The 6,348-nt window shown below is 45.0% G+C and overlaps 1 non-coding gene across 1 annotated transcript; it reads right to left on the reverse strand.

The window, feature by feature from the left end:
* Positions 1-490: 490 nt before the first annotated feature.
* Positions 491-563, reverse strand: TRNAK-CUU (transfer RNA lysine (anticodon CUU)). Its single transcript has one exon. It is a non-coding gene; the product is annotated as a tRNA-Lys (tRNA).
* Between the last annotated feature and the right edge of the window lie 5,785 nt (positions 564-6,348).

The raw sequence follows: 6,348 nt of genomic DNA on the forward strand, positions 1-6,348 counted from the left end.
GCATAGCAAATGCTAACCAACCATTGCCCCAGATGAGCTCTACCCAAGGAGGGAGATGCTTTTTATAGGGACCTCTGACTTCAGGAAAATTATCTGGAAGCCCTTCTAATTTGGCTTTGTTGGAGGTGAGTGATGAACACATGTATTGTCCTCCATAGAGGGGTTGATTGCTGCCCTCCTGTGACATGGTGATTTGCCATAAGAAGCATGCATTTAGTCTTCATCCCTGTTTCTGCTACAAAGCTTCTAAAACACTTGGAATTTCCAAAATGGTGAAAGCATAAAGGTGTCTGAAAGTGAAAATCATGTCCAGCTCTTTGCGACCCCATGAACTATACAAGTCCATGGAATTCTCTAGGCCAGAATACTGGAGTAGGTAGCCTTTCCTTTCTCCAGGGGATCTTCCCAACCCAGGGATTGAACCCAGGTCTTCCACATTGTAGGAGAATTTTTTACCAGCTGAGTCAGAAGGGAAGCCCAACGCTAACTATGCCCAATGTGGGGCTCGAACCCACGACCCTGGGATTAAGAGTCCCATGCTCTACCAACTGAGCTAGCTGGGCAAAGGTGTCTATTGTTGTGTTAATTAGGTGGCTTTTGGACTCCACCTGGGGATGGGAGCTGGTTGCCAGAGGGACAAACCAGGGGATTAGAGGGTTGAATATTTTAGTCTAATCCCCTGACTTCCTAGGGAGTGGAGAGTGCTGGTGATGAGTCAATCGCCAATGACTGATGATTTAATCAATCATCTCTAAATAATGAAGCCACCATAAAACCTCAAAATAATGGAATACAGAGAACTTCCAGGTTGGTGAACACATGAAAATTTGGGAAGAGTGACATCCTGGAGGGGGCAGAGAGACTCTGTCCTTTCCCCTCACCTTGCCCTATGTGTCTCTCCCATCTGCCTGTGTATGAGTTGTAATAAATTGGTCATCTAGTATGAGATGCTTCTCAGATCTCTGTGAGCTAGTCTAGCAAATTAAAGAAACCTAATGAAGGGTCCTGGGAAACTCCCATCTAAACAAGTTTGTCAGGATCACAGGTGATGACCTGAACTTGAGACTGGAAATGTAAGGAAGTGAGGGGCAGCCTAGTCAGACTGAGCCCTTAACCTGTGGAATCTGGTGCTGCCTCCAGGTCCAGTGTCAGGCTGAGTTCATTGACTTATAGGACCTCCAGCTGGTTTCACGGAATTTCTTGGTGTGGAGAAAACCCCACATGTCAGAATTGGTGTCAGAATCATTACCAGCCCAGGAGGCTGGCACCTCCCTGTCACTCATTTCCCTAAGATGGGGCAGTAATGAGGGAGAGAACTGTGGAGCAGGGCTGAGTGAGGCAGGAGGAGGAGTGTCCGTCCCCCTACTAGTCCTGTCTTTTTTAGATTGTTGGGTCAATAAACCTTTTGTTTTCATCTCAGGCATCTTCATTCATCCCAAGCCTCCCACAGACAAAGGTGGTTCCTGACACAGCAGCTCAGAATCTAGCCTGGAAACACCTGCTGAACCGTTCTTGTGTGGAATCTGAGTCCTTCCCTGAGAATGGCATTGGCACAGGGTGTTTCTAAAAAAACACTTTGTGTGAAGGGCAGTTGATTCAGTGTGGAGCTTGTGCTAGCAACTGAGCCCCTCTCCATACCACAAGGTGGTCACAATGTGCTCTGCTTCCACATCCATAAAACACTCCTCACTGATGTCAAGGTATAATCCCATGGCTCTTAATCTTCGTGTGGCTGCTTCCATTCCACAGGATGCTGTGAATCTTAACAAAGGTGTCAGTTCAGTTCAGTTCAGTCACTCAGTCGTGTCCAACTCTTTGCAACCTGATAGACTGCCGCATGCCAGGCCTCCCTGTCCATCACCAACTCCCGGAGTTTGCTCAAACTCATGTCCATTGAGTCGGTGATACCATTCAATCATCTCATCCTCTGTCTCCCCTTTTCCTTTGGTCTTCAATCTTTCCCAGCATCAGGGTCTTTTCAAATGAGTCAGTTCTTCGTATCAGGTAGCCATAGTATTGTAGTTTCAACTTCAGCATCAGTCCTTCCAATGAACATTCAGGACTGATTTTATTTAGGATGAACTGGTTGGATCTCCTTGCAGTCCAAGGGACTCTCAAGAGTCTTCTCTAACACCACAGTTCAAAAGCATCAATTCTTCGGTGTTCAGTTTTCTTCACAGTCCAAATCTCACATCCATACATGACTACTGAAAAAACCATAGCCTTGACTACATGGGCCTTTGTTGGCAAAGTAATATCTCTGCTTTTTAATATGCTGTCTAGGTTGGTCACAACTTTCCTTCCAAGGAGTAAGAGTCATTTCATATCATGGCTGCGGTCACCATCTGCAGTGATTTTGGAGCCCACCAAAATAGTCTCTCAGTTTTTCCACTGTTTCCCCATCTATTTCCCATGAAGTGATGGGACTGGATGCCATGATCTTCGTTTTCTTAATGTTGAGTTTTAAGCCAACTTTTCTACTCTCGTCTTTCACTTTCATCAAGAGGCTGTTTAGTTCTTCTTCACTTTCGGCCATAGGGGTGGTGTCATCTGCATATCTGAGGTTATTGATACTTATCTCAGCAATCTTGATTCTAGCTTGTGCTTCATCTAGTTCAGCATTTCTCATGATGTACTCTGCATATAACTTAAATAAGCAGGGTGACAATATACAGCTTTGACGTACTCCTTTCCTGATTTGGAACCAGTCTGCTGTTCCATGTCCAGTTCTAACTGTTGCTTCTTGACCTGCAGACAGATTTCTCAGGAGGCAAGTCAGGTGTTCTGGTATTCCCATCTCTTTCAGAATTTTCCACGGTTTATTGTGATCCACACAGTCAGAGGCTTTGGCATAGTCAATAAAGGAGAAGTAGATGTTTTTCTGGGACTCTTGCTGTTTCAATGATCCAACAGATGTTGACAATTTGATCTCTGATTCCTCTGCCTTTTCTAAATCCAGCTTGAACATCTGGAATTTCACGGTTCACATATGCTTTAAGCTGGGCTTAGAGAATTTTGAGCATTACTTTGCTAGCATTTGAGATGAGTGCAATTGTGCAGCAGTTTGAACATTCTTTTGCATTGCCTTTTTTGGGATTGAAATGAAAACTGACCTTTTCCGGTCCTGTGGCCACTGATGAGTTTTCCAAATTTGCTGGCATATTGAGTGCAGCACTTTCACAGCATCATCTTTTAGGATTTGAAATAACTCAACTGGAATTCTATCACCTCCACTAGCTTTGTTCGTAGTGATGCTTCCTAAGGCCCACTTGACTTTGCGTCCAGGATGTCTGACTCTAGGTGAGTGATCACACCATCCTGATTATCTGGGTCTTAAAGATCTTTTTTGTATAGTTCTTCAATGTGTTCTTTCCACCTCTTCTTAGTATCTTCTCCTTCTGTTAGGTCCAAGACAAGGTTGTAGTCTTTATTTTTACTTCAACTTTCACCTTAATATGTCTTTTCTGAGGCAGAATGTGAAAATATGTCCACACCACTCACTAAACTGGTGCTGCTCACAATCCTGCAGCACCTCTGAAGATGATCTGTTCAGTTCAGTTCAGTCGCTCAGTCATGTCCAACTCTTTGCGACCCCATGAATCCCAGCATGCCAGGCCTCCCTGTCCATCACCAACTCCCGGAGTTCACTTAAACTCATGTCCTTTGAGTCGGTGATGCCATCCAGCCATCTCATCCTCTGTCATCCCTTTTTCCTCCTGCCCCCAATCCCTCCCAGCATCAGGGTATTTTCCAATGAGCCAACTCTTCCCATGAGGTGGCCAAAGTACCAAAGTATTGGAGTTTCAGCTTCAGCATCAGTCCTTCCAATGAACACCCAGGACTGATCTCCTTTAGGATGGACTGGTTGGATCTCCTTGCAGTCCAAGGGACTCTCAAGAGTCTTCTCCAGCACCACGGTTCAAAAGCTTCAATTCTTCAGTGCTCAGCTTTCTTCACAGCCCAGCTCTCACATCCATACATGACCACTGGAAAAACCATAGCCTTGACTAGACGGACCTTTGTTGCAAAGTAATATCTCTGCTTTTCAATATGTAATCTAGGTTGGTCATAACTTTCCTTCCAAGGAGTAAGCGTCTTTTAATTTCATGGATGCAGTCACCATCTGCAGTGATTTTGGAGCCCAAAAAAACAAAGTCTGACACTGTTTCCACTGTTTCCCCATCTATTTCCCATGAAGTTATGGGCCAGATGCCATGATCTTCATTTTCTGAATGTTGAGCTTTAAGCCAACTTTTTCACTCTCCTCTTTCACTTTAATCAAGAGGCTTTTTAATTCCTCTTCACTTTCTTCCATAAGAGTGGTGCCAATTGCATATCTAAGGTTATTGATATTTTCCCTGGCCTGCTTGATTCCAGCTTCTGCTTCTTCCAGTCCAGCGTTTCTCAGGATGTACTCTGCATATAAGTTAAATAAGCAGGGTGACAGTATACAGCCTTGATGTACTCCTTTTCCTATTTGGAACCAGTCTGTTGTTCCATGTCCAGTTCTAACTGTTGCTTCCTGACCTGCATATAGGTTTCCTAAGAGGCAGGTGAAGTGGTCTGGTATTCCCATCACTTTCAGAATTTTCCACAGTTTGTTGTGATCCACACAGTCAAAGGCTTTGGCATAGTCAATAAAGCAGAAATAGATGTTTTTCTGGAACTCTCTTGCTTTTTTGATGATCTGGTGGATGTTGGTAATTTGATCTCTGGTTCCTTGCATTTTCTAAAACCAGCTTGAACAGCTGGAAGTTCACAGTTCATGTATTGCTGAAGCCTGGCTTGGAGAATTTTGAGCATTACTTTACTAGCGTGTGAGATGAGTGCAATTGTGTGGTAGTTTGAGCATTCTTTGGCATTGCCTTTCTTTGGGATTGGAATGAAAACTGACCTTTTCCAGTCCTGTGGCCACTGCCGAGTTTTCCAAATTTGCTGGCATATTGAGTGCAGCACTTTCACAGCATCCTCTTTCAGGATATGAAAGAGCTCAACTGGAATTCCATCACCTCCACTAGCTTTGTTCGTAGTGATGCTTTCTAAGGCCCACTATAAGACACACTGTGATTATGGTTTCAGTGTGTCTGCCCTCTGGTGCCCTCTCACAACAGCTATCATCTTACTTGGGTTTCTTTTACCTTGGACGTGGGGTATCTCTTCATGGCTGTTCCAGCAAAGCACAGCCACCACTCCTTACCTTGGATGAGGGGTATCTCCTCACCACCACCCCTCCTGACCTTGAACCTGGAGTAGCACCTCTCGGCCCTCCTGTGCCCACGCAGTTGCTGCTCCTTGAATGTGGGGTTGCTCCTCTCCCCAAATTGCCATAATCACCGACATCACATGCAGGATGTCTGGCTCTAGGTTAGTGATCACACCATCATGATTATCTGGGTTGTGAGGATCTTTTTTGTACAGTTCTTCTGTGTATTCTTGCCACCTCTTCTTAATATCTTCTGCTTCTGTTAGGTCCATACCATTTCTGTCCTTTATCAAGCCCATCTTTGCATGAAATGTTCCCTTAGTATCTCTAATTTTCTTGAAGAGGTCTCTAGTCTTTCACATTCTGTTGTTTTCCTCTATTTCTTTGCATTGATCGCTGAAGAAGGCCTTCTTATCTCTCCTTGCTAGTCTTTGGAAATCTGCATTCAGGTGCTTATATCTTTCCTTTTCTCCTTTGCTTTTCACTTCTCTTCTTTTCACAGCTTTTTGTAAGGCCTCCTCAGACAGCCATTTTGCTTTTTTGCATTTCTTTTCCATGGGGATGATCTTGATCCCTGTCTCCTGTACAATGTCATGAACCTCCATCCATAGTTCATCAGGCACTCTATCTATCAGATCTAGTCCCTTAAATCTATTTCTCACTTCCACTGTATAACTGTAAGGGATTTGATTTAGGTCATACCTGAGTGTGCTGGTTGTGATGGACTGCGCAGCCCAGAAGAGCTACCCCTCGCCCAAGGTCAGGGGTGGTGGCCGAGAGGAGCTACCACATGCCTGAGATCAGGGGAGAGGAGCAACCCCACATTCAAGGAGCAGCAGCTGCATGGGCACAGGAGGGCCGAGAGGAGCTACTCCAGGTTCAAGGTCAGGAGGGGTGGTGGTGAGGAGATACCCCTCATCCAAGGTAAGGAGTGGCGGCTGCACTTTGCTGGAACAGCCATGAAGAGATTCCCCACGTCCAAGGTAAAAGAAACCCAAGTAAGATGGTAGCTGTTGTGAGAGGGCACCAGAGGGCAGACACACTGAAACCATAATCACAGAAAACTAGCCAATCTAATCACACCAACCACAGCCTTGTCTAACTCATTGAAACTAAGCCATGTCCTGTGGGGCCATTCAAGATGG

The sequence above is a fragment of the Bos javanicus genome, chromosome 4 (assembly GCF_032452875.1).
Source record: "Bos javanicus breed banteng chromosome 4, ARS-OSU_banteng_1.0, whole genome shotgun sequence".
Lineage (NCBI taxonomy): Eukaryota > Metazoa > Chordata > Mammalia > Artiodactyla > Bovidae > Bos > Bos javanicus.